Source organism: Macrobrachium nipponense, chromosome 4, assembly GCF_015104395.2.
Source record: "Macrobrachium nipponense isolate FS-2020 chromosome 4, ASM1510439v2, whole genome shotgun sequence".
In the NCBI taxonomy this organism is placed as follows: Eukaryota; Metazoa; Arthropoda; class Malacostraca; order Decapoda; family Palaemonidae; genus Macrobrachium; species Macrobrachium nipponense.
This window is the reverse complement of record NC_061100.1, coordinates 112,057,627-112,073,612: the sequence shown is the minus strand read 5'-3', so window position 1 is coordinate 112,073,612 and position 15,986 is coordinate 112,057,627. Positions and strand designations below refer to the sequence as shown.

At 36.1% G+C, this 15,986-nt stretch overlaps 1 protein-coding gene across 1 annotated transcript in view; it reads right to left on the bottom strand.

Annotated features, from left to right (window-relative positions):
* Nucleotides 1-15,986, bottom strand: part of LOC135211066 (uncharacterized) — a 207,984-nt gene that overhangs the window by 86,235 nt on the left and 105,763 nt on the right. Inside the window, 1 exon segment of the mRNA XM_064244126.1 lies at nt 1,411-1,454. The gene's annotated coding sequence lies outside the window, so the exon portion shown is untranslated.

Below are 15,986 nucleotides of genomic sequence, written 5' to 3'. Positions count from 1 at the left end.
TGTAAGGGTTAAAGTTCAAAAGTTATAAGAAAAAAATACTACAAAATTAGGAAAATTGCTGAATGAATCGGAACCGCAAGGCCAAATGAAATTAAAACGTACAATTTAATAGAAGGATGATAGATACATTCAAAGAATGTAAAAGTAAAGGACAGATGTAAAAAAGGAAATAGGCATGAGACCTCATCAAAAGGGATACCTGCGAAGTGAAGTGAAAAGTAAGAAAGTAAGAAAGCCCTATTTAATGGGGAAAATTAAAAAAAAATTTTCATAAAAAAAATATCTCATAAACGAAGGAATCCGTGATGTCTAGAAATCAAAGAAAGGAAATTAAGAAGTTTTTGTCCAAATTTAATTAAAAAAAATCATTTTTTCTTAAGACATTGAAGTGAAAATGATACAAGGCTTTAAATTCACAATTCATTCACTCATGAGATAATTACAGTATATATCCTAATCAAATTTAAGCTATTTTTTCCTGCAAAATTTTCTGGAATAATTTAACACCAACTTTCTTGAAAGTAAGAATAGTGTTACTCAGAAGGTGATAACGAGTCAGTCTTTGTTAAAACAAAGAAGAATAAAATGTTGAGATGGTCCAACTTCTGTCGAAATTTCGATGTTTCGCATGTATATGAACATGAAAAATATATAAATAAAGAAAACCGAAAATTTGCTGGTGTACATAAAAAAAAAAAAGCGAAGCGCTCGTAAAGATCTTTGAAGGCCTTTGACCAAACTCGCGATATATTTGACTCGTAAAAGAGAGATACACGACAGATTAACAAAAACACTAATAACCCCTGTCTTTCATAAATGGAGTCATCCGTTATTTCCATTTTGCCACTGTTGTTTTTCAGCGGAGGCCTCTAAAGGATAACATCGGAAAACGTGCCGCGGTCTCGGATTTTGTTCGACAATATAAGTGAAACTCACGAACTCTGTTGTGTGCCGAGAGAGAGAGAGAGAGAGAGAGAGAGAGAGAGAGAGAGAGAGAAGCCTTGACGAAATGTGTTACGAAAATTTGCCAAAGACTAGTAGTACAGGAAGACAAGAGAAAAGGCAGTGGTCACTAAAGTATGACATGCTTGAGAGGTCAGCTGCTAAAGATATTGATGATATATGAAAATATTTATTTCACCAATTTATCAAGAATAACTGTATACTAAAACAAGCAATTACAACAACAACAACCGTTCTTGTTAAAGTAGTTGTAATTTAGACAGCTTGCGTGTCATTAATGAAGTATTTACGTAACTTTAAGTTGTTCTTCAGATACTTAATAAATAAAGAAGTACAATTTATGTACACGGAGGTCCTACATTATTTTATTTCTAGTACGTGTACATATGACACCCAAATTAAATAAATTCCCTGACAAACGATCAAGTTTCTTTTAACTGTACATACCTTAAGACGAAGTGTTTTCGAACTTCTTCACAGCAGATTCACATCTGAAAAAAAGGTAAAATCCTAATATTAATGTTCAAAGATAAAGCTAACTTAATTAATTGTGCTCATATGGTCAATGCGCTCATTTTTCATGCTGAAAATGTTCGCCTTAGACAACATAGTAAAGAAATGCGCAGGTGAGATGGACAGCAAAGAAGAAAAATCTAAGAAAAAATTAACCGACATAAAAAATCTAAAAATTGAATTGACGAATAATAGGTTGAATAGCGAATAACTAAGTGCTGAATAAAAGTATAGGTAATTTTGAATATATTAAATGATTATGGAGAAATAATACAAAACATTAGCTAACCAATAACCTGAGATAAATGTGCAGACGACAGACTTGTCTAATAACTAAAATCAACGAGAACTCCAAAAGAAAAAAAGGTGCAGGAATAACGTGGAAAAGAAAGAAAGCCTTAAAAGCGAAATATAGACAGAGATTGCAGTACCGAAACGAGAGGAGGGGAAAGGTCATCTCGGGTCATCTGGAATGGGGATCCGCGAGCTGAGTGAAAAGGAAACGTAAATAAGCTCTGAAAAATGAGACTGGAACTTCATGAAGAAAAGCCGATTCTTTTTCTAATGCACAGCCTTTGACGTCATCATGGTTTGGATACAGCGATTCTCATAGCTTGATTTCGGCAATCTTTTTCAGCCGAAGCTACCAAGTGGAAACGCCCCCAGAAGGGTAGAGTTGTCGTATGTTTCTGGATAATTTATTGTGGCTTCTATTTAGCAATGAATTCATTAGTTTTCTACAGAAAATTTTACTTTCGTGGCAAGAACTCGTTGAAGATAGTAGTTTCCAAGAGTAATTAGGGCGCAGTGAAAACGTACAATTTTTAAGGACAAAAGCAACTAATACTTATTTACGTTGAAAATCACCTTCAGTGCCCATTTCATTGCAATACCAGAAATGTTCTTCAGTATCTATTCCATTTTGTATATCGTATCTGAACATAAGTTGTTAAATTTACTAGACGAATCCACTTACGCACAGAACCTTCCTGTCGCAGTGGTCGTAAGATAAATACTACCAAGTAATTCATAAGCAAGCAGAAATAAAAAGCATTAGCGTGTGTTCCCTGTGCAAGTTAGCAGACAAAAAGACTTAGACATAATTTACATTAGAGAGGTACACCTTCAGAAAGAATGACAGAAACGCCTGTTACAAATTCGCACAAAAAATGGCAACGTACGAACTGAACCTCTTCGTATCTCAGCTGTCTAATAGACGGAGTCCTCGTCAATAACAGCGCTCATCATAATGAAAGAATCGTGAAGATGAAAGTTCTCATATTCTTGAGGTCTCCTCATGGAGGAGTCTTATAGATTTCCGAGCGAATTGTTTAGGAGCTAAGGAAAATGAGAGTTCATCAGCACCTCTTACAAGGAATGGCTGAAACGACATCACTCTGTCTCTAGGTTTATGGAAGCTGTGTTTTCCTGTGGTGATTATTTACTTAGTATTAGTAGGGTGTCGCTTTCATGCAATGTCTGTGGGGTAACAAAAATGATATCTGATAAAGCGAATCTCTCTCTCTCTCTCTCTCCCTCGTCTCTCTCTCTCTCTCTCTCTATATATATAATATATATATATTATAGATATATATATATATATATAATTATATATATATAGATATATATATATATATATATATATATAGATATATATATATATATATATATATATATATATATACAGTATATACATATGTAGTTGTGCGTGTGTGTGCCTGCATGCGATGGTTACTCGTTTAGTGGCTTTGGAGTTAATAAAGAAATCGCCTTGCACATATATTTCAAAGGCGTGATGAAAAGTGAATAAGAATGATATGGCTGATATATATATATATATATATATATATATATATATATATATATATATATACATATATATATATATCGTATATATGTATTCACTTCTATAAAAGCTTTGCTATGCTTTTCAAGTAACGTTGTTGAACCCCCCAAGCTTTGATATTTAATCTTCTATAAATTTGACATAAATTACAAGAAGGAAATATTTGCGAGGAAAATGTATAACCAATAGTAATGAAAAATACTGAATCTATGTCGATGGTATATTTTTCAGTAATCACGATTGATGAAAGTCGCTCTACGAATGTAGCCCATTAAGCTAGGTCGCTGCCCCAACGGCGTTCTGGTCTTACAGCTGACAATCTCGGTGGCCTGACTTCGCTCTGAAACATGGAATTTGTGCTTTCCCCTTTTGGAATCTAAATTTTAGGCTTTCTCATTTATGTACATTTTAAATTTCGGCCCACGTAGAGCTTGATGCTGAGCAGCTTCCAACACATACTCAGGTCTCTACATTTTTTCAATGCACCTTTGTCTTCTTTAAAATAACTTTACGAATGTTGCTTAAATTAAATCCGGGATGATTGCTTTATAATTGTTGCATATGCAGAATATGTGCGCTTTCATAAGCAAAAGATAACAAGGCTCATCTCCTTAATTTCTGGAAACTAGCTTCAGATGAAGGCAACCCAGGACCTCTAAACCCATTTCTCTATATATTTTCTTCTTAAAAAAAAGAAAAAAAAAAGGTAACTAGGCACGAGACTAGGACTCTCTAAACGGCCTAGTTTCGGAAGCACCCCACACTGCCCCAATGGGGTGAGGTCATGGGCTGATATAGCGACGGAGGAACGTGCTAACCAACCCTCTGTAATCGAAGGCCTTTTAATCTATGCAGCGGTTGACTATGGCAGCATCACGATGGGTGTATCAGGTCTCTCACCTGTTCCGCTCGTTACCTGAGGAATGTTAATGGATGCCGCCAAGGAGGGAGATTGCAGGAGAGATTAAGGGGCATCGGGATTTAAAATGCATAGAATCGATTCAAGGTGAATCAGCAAATAGGGTGGATCTACGGAGATCGTGCTGCATGTCCATGCCATGTAATATACGAAGACCAGGCGAGGTCTACAAACATAAACAGCAAACTGGGACTGAGGACCTAAAGGATTTGAGAGAGAGAGAGAGAGAGAGAGAGAGAGAGAGAGAGAGAGAGAGTTGATGCACGAGCATTCGTAGGAAAAGCGAGCTGGAAGTTTGTTGAGCTTATGACAACAGCATCAGGTCTGGAAGGGTGAAAGTACCAACCCAGGCCAGGATCCGCCCTCTAGTGGTACTCGAACGTACTGGAGGTGACCATGCATTATTTGTGCGTGCCTATCTGCGTAAGAGAGAGAGAGAGAGGAGAGAGAGAGAGAGAGAGAGAGAGAGAGAGAGATAGTTGAACAGGAAGGCTGAAAGGAGGAATGGTTGGAAGAATGGGTAGATCAGAGGGGTAGGGAAGGAACGGGCTGTCGTGGGTGGGGTAGAAACGAGAAAGGGATGGGACGGGTGAGAGCGTGGGTGTGGATGGAGGCGATAGGCTCATCAGCGCGGGTGGAAGAGTGGGTTTGAAAATGGTTAGGCAAGGCGAAAAGAATGGGCCAATTTCTTTTCGCTAATGGGAGGAGGGGGGGAGGAGGAGAAGGAAGAGGAGACTCTGGTAAGATCTGAAAGGGAAGGTCAGACGGCATCTCTCTCTCCCTCTCTCTCTCTCTCTCTCTCTCTCTCTCTCTCTCTCAAAAACAAATATATACCAAAACACATACGTATATATAAATATATATATATAATATATATATATAGATATATATATATATATATATATATATATATGATAATAAAAGAAGCACATAAAAACGCCAAAACATAGAACGTAAGTACTATATTTCAGAGACTGCTGCAGTCTCCCTCTCAGGTAGATGGAATTCCGTTGTAACACAAAATTTTTACCATTCACACGCACACACACACACACACACACACACACACACATATACATATATATCTATATATATATACATATATGTATATATATATATATAAATATATATATATATACATATACATATATGATACATAATATATATATATATATGTGTGTGTGTGTGTGTGTGTGTGTGTGTGTGCGCATGTGTGTGTGCATGTATGTGGTAGTGTGAATTTCAGTTCACTCGTTAGATTATCTTATACACACACACATTCACACACACACACACACACACACACACATATATATATATATGTATATATATATATATATATATATATATATATATATATATATATATATATATGCGTTAAGCTACAAACCTCGGAATGAATATATTTTCATGTATGTTAAGCGAAAGGGAATTGTTTATTTGATAAGAAATTCGTCGGCTCATGGACTCGAACCACGGAAACCAAGAATTCAGAACGTACAGTGACGCGTTAGGTAGGCTAAAGCGCCTCACTGTATTCGCAAGATGTCTGGTTTAATCGCAGCCGGCAGCCCGCCAGTCAAACCACCTGTGAATAACTGGGATCATGAAAAGATCCTAGGACATAGAAATTCGTCCCTAGAGACAAACAGGGGACCAAGAGAATCTACCTTTCTATCGCCAACCCCCCTTTAAAGCTCAAAAAAGGCATATAGTCAAATACAGAAAAGAAATGCCTTTCTTAATTATCGTTATATGAAAATTCACGGGAAGCTGTTGCCTGAATTTAAATGCAATGGCGACAGATCCTGTCATGTAGGAATAACAAGGCGGATAACAAGGCAAATCGAAGTAATTTTATGTCTTTAGAAAAACGAGCTCGCGATCCAACATGTAAAGTGAAGTATAATATCATATGCAAGTTTACCAATTGCAATAATTTTGATGGCAAGTATATAGATAGAAATTTATTGATGAAATTAGTTTAATTGCAATTCTACTAAATATATATATGCCTACAAAGATACAGCTAAAGGATACGAAGATTACTCCAAACAATAAGATGAACATACTGAAAGAGAGCCGTTCAAAATCCAGCGGTACAAAAAATGACCTATGCACGTGCCCGAGAAATCGCCTATTTATCTCGAATATCTATTTAATGTACACAGGTCTTCTAGTCACACATACAGCTCGAATTGTAAATGCTTGATTCTATCAGTTTAATAGATTTTTTTTGTGCAAACCTCCCAACATAAGAATGCAGAGCATTAGGAGAATATACCTTTTGTTGTTGGTGAATATCGCTAACTTGCTAAGAGCAATATCATGTTCGAATTTTCTTCTCCGTCGTGTTATGTTCCCTGGAGGTGATAAGTGACGTCATCAGCTGTTCCATCGCCACCAAATACTACTAACTTGTTTTTACAATCATGGATGCGAGAGGCATTGCGCTTGCAAAATGTTGGACAGCGATTGTCATTTGTTATCATGCGAAGAGCGACATGACAAGCAATCCATTGCCCTTATTCAGGTATTTTTAGACCTTGCCCTTTCTGTCCAGCCTTGATGGAAACAGTGGGGAAAGAGGGAAAAAATGGACCTGGCTCTTGAACTATAGGGGACAATAAGAAGCAGCGAAAACAATCACAGGAAAGATAAGAAAGAAGTAAAAATAGTAAAAATTGCGCCGAATAATGTACACAGCGTCTAGTGGTATAATGCTGTATGTGCCGTGGCCCATAAAACTCTCAGCCGACCGCGGTGGCTTGTTTTGTTGCGTTGCCAGACTCTTACTTTATTCTTCAATAATATAAAAAGTACTGCGGTCAGAGGGCTGCAATTTGGAATGTTTGATGATTGCATCATATATATCGTTTGTCGATTTGTTGCTCTTATCTTCACTTTGATTATTTTGACCTTCGTTTACCCTCAAATTTCTAAGATTCTTTATATCCACTTGAGGACCAATACTTTTCTAACTAAATCCAAAACAACTTCACTATAAAATGCTAGAAATAAGCAGCTTGCTTCTAGTTATAAAAAATGGTGAGATTTTTAGCCGTGAATATTGTTAATAGGCCGCTTTTGATAAATCACAATAACCACCAAGTAGTCTGAGTGATGTTTCCACGAAAGTTATCGGAACTTCCCCCCACCCCCCCCACCCACCCACCCACTCACACATCCACCCACCCATCTCCTACCCACCCCCACCCATCCTCTTTTCTGTATCCTTCCTACTAAGGCTTGATGCCTATCCTGGGGGGGGGCGGTAAGGGAGGGAGCTGGGTCAAAAGTCACGTGCAATCGTCTTCATATTTTCTTAATGAATACTTTATACACTTTTCCGTAAACATCAAAAAGACACTCAAACAGTGACGAAACAGAGACTCAGAAGGGACGAAAGACAGCAAAAGAATTCTAAGGTCAATTAAAACAAGAATAACCCGGATGTACGACAGCAGGGAAAATCTTCTAACCAGCAAAATTGATCGAATGGGAAAAATTCTGCATAACAATGAGGGAGGCAGAAATAACCAGCAGGCAGAAAGAGATTGCCATAAGTTAATACAAACGACGTACAAGAAACAGTATAAGGAAGCAGTAATGAGGTTTAGTAATAAGAATAACGAACTATGCTATAGTTTAATGTGAGTGTCATCAGTCTTCTCCAAAATGTATGAAGCATTCTACATGTAAAGCTAAGTCCATTATGTTCAAATGATATCGTTCATTGTATTGGCTCTGTCCATAATTATTTACACCTGATAGGAAGATGTAACTTCTTTTTTCTCTAGCAAGTTCTTCGAATTATATAACCTTTAATTGGGCTTCGTAGAACTCAAATTTAATACCATTAATAGTTTTCACATAATATTGCCTTCAATGATATATTACCAACCATGAATCCTTAATCACATTAGCAACTATTACCGGTTGAAAATTTCTGAGCACGTTTAATTTTAATAGAGGAATGCCTTGCGTCGTATATTTCCTGGTAGCAATTTTTGTTTTAAGATAAAATAGAAATCGCTCTGTTCGGATTTATCTCATCATATAACAGCATCCATTCAAGCGAATATCAGAGTGGGCATCTGCTCTTTCAGAACCTCAATTTCTCATAACGACGAAAGATATCCTTTAAGCTCATGTATGTAATTTTAAGTGAGAATAAGAATATGTTCATAACAGAAAGGGGCTAATATTAATATAAATAAATGTGGTAATCAGCGACAAGCGCATTCCGAGAAACAAGGGCATTGCAGAGATGAATAAACACCGCAAAAACTGTTGGTCCACAACTCTGACGAATGATAATTATAGGATCGTGGGACGATAATGGCGCTACACCTGTATCGTAATTGTAAGTAATGCATATAATTACGCTAATGATGCTGTGCGAAGAGATCGGGTATCGTCAAGAATAAAAACGGGTCTTTAGAATAAACTCCTGCAACAGAGAATTATTCTTGACTTTTATGATATCAGATGATCTAACGCCCAACATCCGTGTGTTCAGCAGAAAAAACCAACGATTATATTGCTAACTGTTTGTCGTAAAATCTCAGTTGTTACTGAGTTATGAATTCGTTTTTAACTGAATATTTCGAGTTGAGGCAGGCGAATTTTGTCGTGTACTGGTGATTGTACATTGATATCTATGGTAAAATTGTATTATTATTCTGTTGGTACAAGATTGCCTCTGTGCGTGCGTTAAGCTTTTAATAGAATGGGACAACCATTCTCTTTTTGTTTTCCTCAGCTCTGTGACAGAGTATGCCAGTTTTAAAGGCATCTTTCTTGGGAAGCATCTCTATTACAGATTAGTACTTTGAGTCTCTTTCTTGAACATCCTATGTCCAGTTGAATGAGTCTCAGTTTATAACAGAAGCAACCATAAGTTTTATGACATCAGTGCCATGTCACATTTGTCATCTTTCAATAAGAGTATTCTGTGCAAGATGAATGATCTGCGGCTCTTTTGTGAGAAATCTTTGCATAGATTGGAGGACTATTTGGATTCTGGGGCTATGTTGAAAATTCATCTCCATTTGAGAGAAAACAGTTCTTGCAGGTAATGTCAGAGGTTAAGGCCCACGCTTATCCTCGGTACTAGAACTTCATAACATATTGTTGGAAAGCTGAAACGACTTGAAGCCCAAGTATCTTTTGCCAAACAACGTATCATATCCTAAACTCGTAAATGAGGCTGAACTATTATTGCTACAAATCTAGATAATATGGATAGCGTCCTGTCCATCTGAAAGTAACATGAGGAAGTTGGTAGCTCTACAAAGCTTTACTGAAAAATTCCTTATGAATATAAGTTATTTGGTATCATTTTAGCCTTGACTGATGTGAACGTTTGATCACCACCTAATATAGCCGGACTATTACTAAAGTCCACTGGGGGTTTCTTGTACACATCGTTGCTAACCTCATTCAAACGGCGAATTGCACACTATTTCCTTCAGTTGAACATATTTCATATGAACGAGTCCAAAGGTCAATAAAGCATTCTAGGTCTAATACATAGGTACCAGGGCTCGATACTGAAACCGTCAGATTCAGTGGCAGTGCTATATTGTTACTTCCTACTTCATAAAATTATTCAAATCTAAATCAATGCTTTATCTTGGTTAACATAGTATATGCATTGCTTGAATATGCGTATTCAGTTACATAGGTCCTTTGTCAATGTGCAACAAGGCTAGGGCCCATGTTTGAATCATAAATGCCCAAAGTAACGGCAATCTACACTCTGATTAACTAATCTAACAACTAGACATTTTGCAAGGTAATGAAGACTTGAGATAAATAAAATCAGATTGAAAATTGGTATTTCTTTGTTTCCGTCATCCGGACTTTTTCTTGAGCAACATGGCTCTGTAGCAAAGACTACCCCACCCCTGAGAGAATGAGAATTACGTTGATTATACAATTTATAAGGGGGAAGTTTCCATTCTACCGATAAATTCTTTGCGGCTTTTATCAATCCCTTTCTCTCTAGCTTTATCCTTATCCTATAATTACTGAAAATGCTTTACTGTCCCATTCCTGATAAAAGAAACTAAAGAGTGCCCATATGGGTAGAACATCTAAGTTTGTGTATTCTGGTACTTAAAAGAATGTCCTCTTCTTGAAATCTGTCCTTTTTCTTGTAAAAAGACGAACGAACACCAATGTTTAACTTACCTTTTCATTATTTATGGATTTTCATGTAGGCTGTTCCTGCAAGTAATTCCTCGCATATTAAAATCCCCATTGTATCTCCTTACAGTCTTTTAAGTTGTGTCTGTTTTTAAGTATCTTTAAACGTACCAATTCATCCACAGCTAATTCTGGCATATCATGCGACCTAGTTTTACTTGTTTAAGCTAAAGGTAATCTATGTGCAGCAAAAAAAGAGCATTCTCCAAGTATCAAATAACAATATCTTCTTTAATCACCTCTCATTTGTGTTTTAATTATTTTAATTATTTTACATTGACGTTTCGTTATTTCAAGTATTGTTTGGTAAGAAAGTTAATAATGCTTTTAATAGCCAAGTTCCAGCTACTTTCCTACTAAATGAATATGAAGATTAGAGGTAACAAGAAAATTGATCTTCGTAACTATTTTGCATACAGATTTCCATTTTGGGCGTTTTACGAAACAATATGCAAATGTAAGAGAAAATTACTTCACAAAAGTTGATGTTAAATCTTAATCTTCTTACGTAAATTACTATTGTTTTCGCTTTAAATGTAACTTCATCTGTTGCATTCGATTAGGCAACGTTGGTCATTACTGCCATGTCTTTACATTCATATAATTAATCCTTTCGACAGGTAATAAACTGATAGCAAGAGTTTATTTTAGAATACCGACTGACGGAAAAAGTCTTTCACTCGAGATAAGCAACTACGATAATCTTATACGAATAAAACTAATAAATGACTTTGAACATGAAGAATCCACACTTTATCAAATGTCATACATATTTCAGCTAGAGTTCCTGAGGAATTTAACAAGAGTTTGGATCAAGTAATTTTATTTTTATATATCTTCTTTGAATCATCCAATGGTTTAGCTGGTCCTAAATAAAAGTTACCACTGCAGTCATTCAAACTTTTTATATTACCTCCTACTACGAATAAAGTATTCATAATATTAATGTTCGCTTTACCAACTCCTCTACTTTTGAACTTGAAAACATGGCGTAGTAGGACACTTTTTGTTTTGCTCCCCAGCATCTCCAGTCTTGAAAAGATATCTGTGCCTTCAAGGCACAGCAATCTGTTTCTCTATTTATTATTATTATTATTATTAAAAAACAACATGTGTCATCGCTGGCTAGTTCTTTAGTCTGTCTCATGTATTGTCCGTGCATTGGTTTGTTGTGCCAGTCCTCTGTTATGTTTGTCATTGTTCTGTCTCTGTATATTTCTGGGTCTTAGTCTACTTTTATTAGTCCTTCTTCCCATACACTCTTTAGCCACTCGTCTTCACTGGTTTTCAGATATTGCCCCAGTGCTCTGTTCTCGATGTTGACGCAGTCCTCTATTCTTAGCAGTCCCCTCCCTCCATCCTTTCGTGTTATGTATAGTCTGTCCGTATTTGCTCTTGGGTGTAGTGCTTTGTGTATTGTCATATGTTTCCTGGTTTTCTGATCTATGCTGCGGAGTTCTGCCTTCGTCCATTCCACTATTCCTGCGCTATATCTGATTACTGGCACTGCCCATGTGTTTATGGCTTTTATCATATTTCCGGCGTTGAGTTTTGACTTGAGTATCGCCTTGAGTCCCGGCATATATTCTTTCCTGATCGTGTCCTTCATCTCTTGGTGTTTTATATCCCCTCCTTCCATTATTCCCAAGTATTCGTATCCGGTCTCATCTATGTGTTTGATGTTTCTCCCATCTGGTAGCTTTATCCCTTCAGTTCTCGTTACTTTGCCTTTTTGTATGTTGACTAAGGCGCATTTTTCTATTCCAAACTCCATCCTGATGTCCCCAGATACAATCCTTACAGTCTGGATTAGGGTATCTATTTCCTTGATGCTCTTCCCATACAGCTTGATGTCGTCCATGAACATCAGATGGTTGATTCTGTTGACTCTTTTCTTGAGTTGGTACCCGGCATCCATCTTCTGTAGTACTTTTGTCATGGGAATCATGGCTACTAGGAAGAGTAGTGGGGACAATGAGTCGCCCTGGAAGATCCCTCTCCTGATATTAACCTCTGCTAGTCTTATTCCAGAGCTTGTAAGTATTGTATTCCAGTTGCGCATTGTATTTTTGAGGAAGCTGATGGTGTTTTCCTCTGCCCCATATATTTTCAGGCATTCTATTAGACATGTGGGTGGTATCATGTCGAAGGCTTTCTTATAGTCTATCCATGATATGCTTAGGTTAGTTTTCCTTCTCCTACTGTTCTTCATTACCATTTTGTCTATCAGGAGCTGGTCTTTTGTGCCCCTACACTTCCTTCTGCAGCCTATCTGTTGGTGGGGGATGGTGTTTGTCTCCTCTAGGTAGTTGTATAGCCTTTCACTGATGATACCTGTTAGTAACTTCCACATTATTGGTAGGCAGGTGATAGGCCTGTAGTTACTGGCTATATTTCCCTTACTCTTGTCTTTTTGTACTAAGGATGTTCTTCCTGTGGTCATCCATTTGGGTGCATGGCGATTTGAGATACAATGCTGGAGTTGTTCTGCTATTCGTGGGTGTAGGGCCTTGAAGTTTTTGAGCCAGTATCCATGGACTTCATCGGGACCTGGGGCTTTCCAGTTTGGCATTTTCTTTAGTTGGTGTCTGACTGTGTCTGTCGTGATCTCTGTGAATCTTTGTTTTATTCTCCCTGTTTCTTCTTCCTTGACTTCCTGGAGCCGTGTCGCATGTTTGTTGTGTGATACCGGATTGCTCCATATGTTTTCCCAGAGTCTCTTACTTGGTTCGGCTTCAGGAATTTCTTGGTGGTTGTCTTCCCCTCTTAGTTGGCTGTTTAGTCTTTTCTGGTTGGTTCCGAATAGTTTGTTCTGTTGGTATCCCTTATTCCTGTTCATGTACCGTTGGATCTTATGTGCTTTATTATTATTATCATCATTATTATTTAGCTGAACCTGTAAATGTAGTAGAAAAACCAAAAGACAGTGCAAACTAAGTGTCTAAGCAAGGAAAACATAATCAATGAAATTATCAGGTAAAAGACGAGGAGTGAAATATTAAAAACATGAAAGAATCTTGATGATAACTATCTTTCGAAATGAGACTGAAAAATTACAACGAAATAAAAAACAAGGAATTCCATAAAGCAACCATGATGCTTTGAATAGCTGGAATATATATATATACTTATATATATATATATATATATATATATATATATATATATATATATATATACTATATATGTATATATATATATCTATATATATATATATATATTATATATAATATATATATATATATATATATATATCATATATATATATATATATATATATATAATATAATATATATATATATATATATACATATATATATATATAATATATATATATATATATATATATATATATACATAATGTGATCAAAATTCCCGTTAGTACATTTTATCATTCGAAATTCCCGAAAAAAAAAAACCGGTAAAAGAGAGGAAGTTTTGAAGAAATTTAAATGTAAATGTAAGGTAGCATTCACGGCTACCTCTAGCGTTCAAAGGGTCAAGCTTTTTCCTTGAGTGTTTTTTGATTTATGGCTATCTTTCGGAAATGTAATGAACTGCTTTGAATTTCTATTATTTTCAAGGAGCATGAGTTTCTTTTTTTTCTGGATGTTACATGTGTATTGTTCTAATTTTGGGGTTTTCTTACTTTTCAAATGGTTTATTGAAATAAATAAAAAGAATCTGGCTAGCGGTTAAGATTAAAACATAAAAATTTGGATAATTGGTAATCAAAAGCTTGCACTTCTTTTTTTATATTGATTCATCATCATGCATCCGTCTAATTTAATACAACTAATAATAGATGACAAGGAAAAACAAGTGCACAAATTGATACAAAAAATAACAGAGAAACAGAGACAGGAAAACTTTCAAGGATATCTGACCACAATGATCTACAGGTCTATTCAACTTTCGTGTCTTAAAAAAAAAGGTAACATAAAGACAAATGAAATAGGAAAATTGCTTTGCTTGAACTCAACAACAACGAGGCCAAGTGTTTAGTCCAAACATCTTTCTTTTTTATTATGAGAAAAACAATTTCAGGCTGGAAAGTAATTGCTCAACAAAGTAAGCTCTCTTACCATAATAACTTTTTATGTCAGTTCTACCCCTCGTAGCCAATCGTAAACTGTTTTGTTTAGAGTTGCCATGTATCTTATTTAGTGAATGTAGTTGTTTGGAAATTGTATTTATTTTCACTTTAATTTCTTTTCGTTTTTTATATGCATTCGATTTTTTTGGCTCCTGATAGTTACCCCGATGGTATTTTGGTTAGTACCATGAGAATGCAAAACTCATAAACAATCAGTTATGTTTATTTCTTAATTATTAATTTTTAAAATTCGATAAGCTTATTTTATTGCAATTACTATTTCATTTTTATGACAAAAGCCCACTTCAGTTTAATATTGCAAATTCAAAGCATGTCGCTTTCGCTTACTGGTGAAAACAGCTGGTCACGCCAAATATACATCAAAATCGAGAAAATATTGACATTAGTAAACAAATAAAAAATTTCTTACGTGCGAAGGAATCACTTTCATGCATTTATTCTTTTATTCCAAAGTAATACCTGAATCGTTGTTGCTGAACTAAACGGGACGGAAATTAATTTGCAAGCGCAACGCTGAGGTCTTATTAAAATCCATCCATTGCTAATAACGATAGACAGGCAAAGATGGAGCACACATTATTAAGGTAACGAGACTGATCAATCATGGCTAACAAGGATACATGAAAAACCCTCGTCTTTTTTATATATCGATTTTCCTTTCCTTTTAAATCACTATCACCAGGCCCAATATGGATGTCGGGTGGGGTAGAGGGTGGGGTCTTAGATGGGTGTTGGGGGGAGAGAAGGGAGTCTTTGGGTGGGTTTTGGGAGTTAGGGGAGGAGGGAGAAGCTGATGGAAGGTAAGCAGGTCGTGGTGGGAATTAACAAGTCGAAAATGAATCTAAAGAAATTTGTTATTTAGAGGCATAACTATTTTGCTTGTTGTTTTATTTGGTTAAAAACGTTTTTCCATGTTACTTGGGTGAAAATCGAAAGACGGACAAAAAAATAAATGCAAACGAAACTGATGTTTGATAGATTAAAATATAGTCATTTGCGCTTATCATTAACAACGCTACAAGAATTCTGATGACCTACAAATTATTCCAATATGGCTTGACTGCCAGGTAGCTACTATGTACATTTCTATGCACGGTAAAGGGTTAGCATAGTTCGGGTAACGCCACTCCAAAGGAATCAATCAGTCAGTATGAGGAATTACATTGGAAAGGTGACTGGGAACTTTCTCAGCCCACAGACTTTGAGAAAGCTCCTTTAATGCTACTCTAGTTAAGAATTATGAATTAATGTAGATGTTATATAGTAGCTAAAATAGTGATATTCCCTGAGGCTCAAAATTACTTTTGGATCAAATTCTCCTCCGCGAAATTCTTGCTGAGCATTTATTTAATGCAGTGAATTACAACAGTGTCTGAGTGAGTTTTACTTTAAAATAACCCTTTCGGAGAAACGTA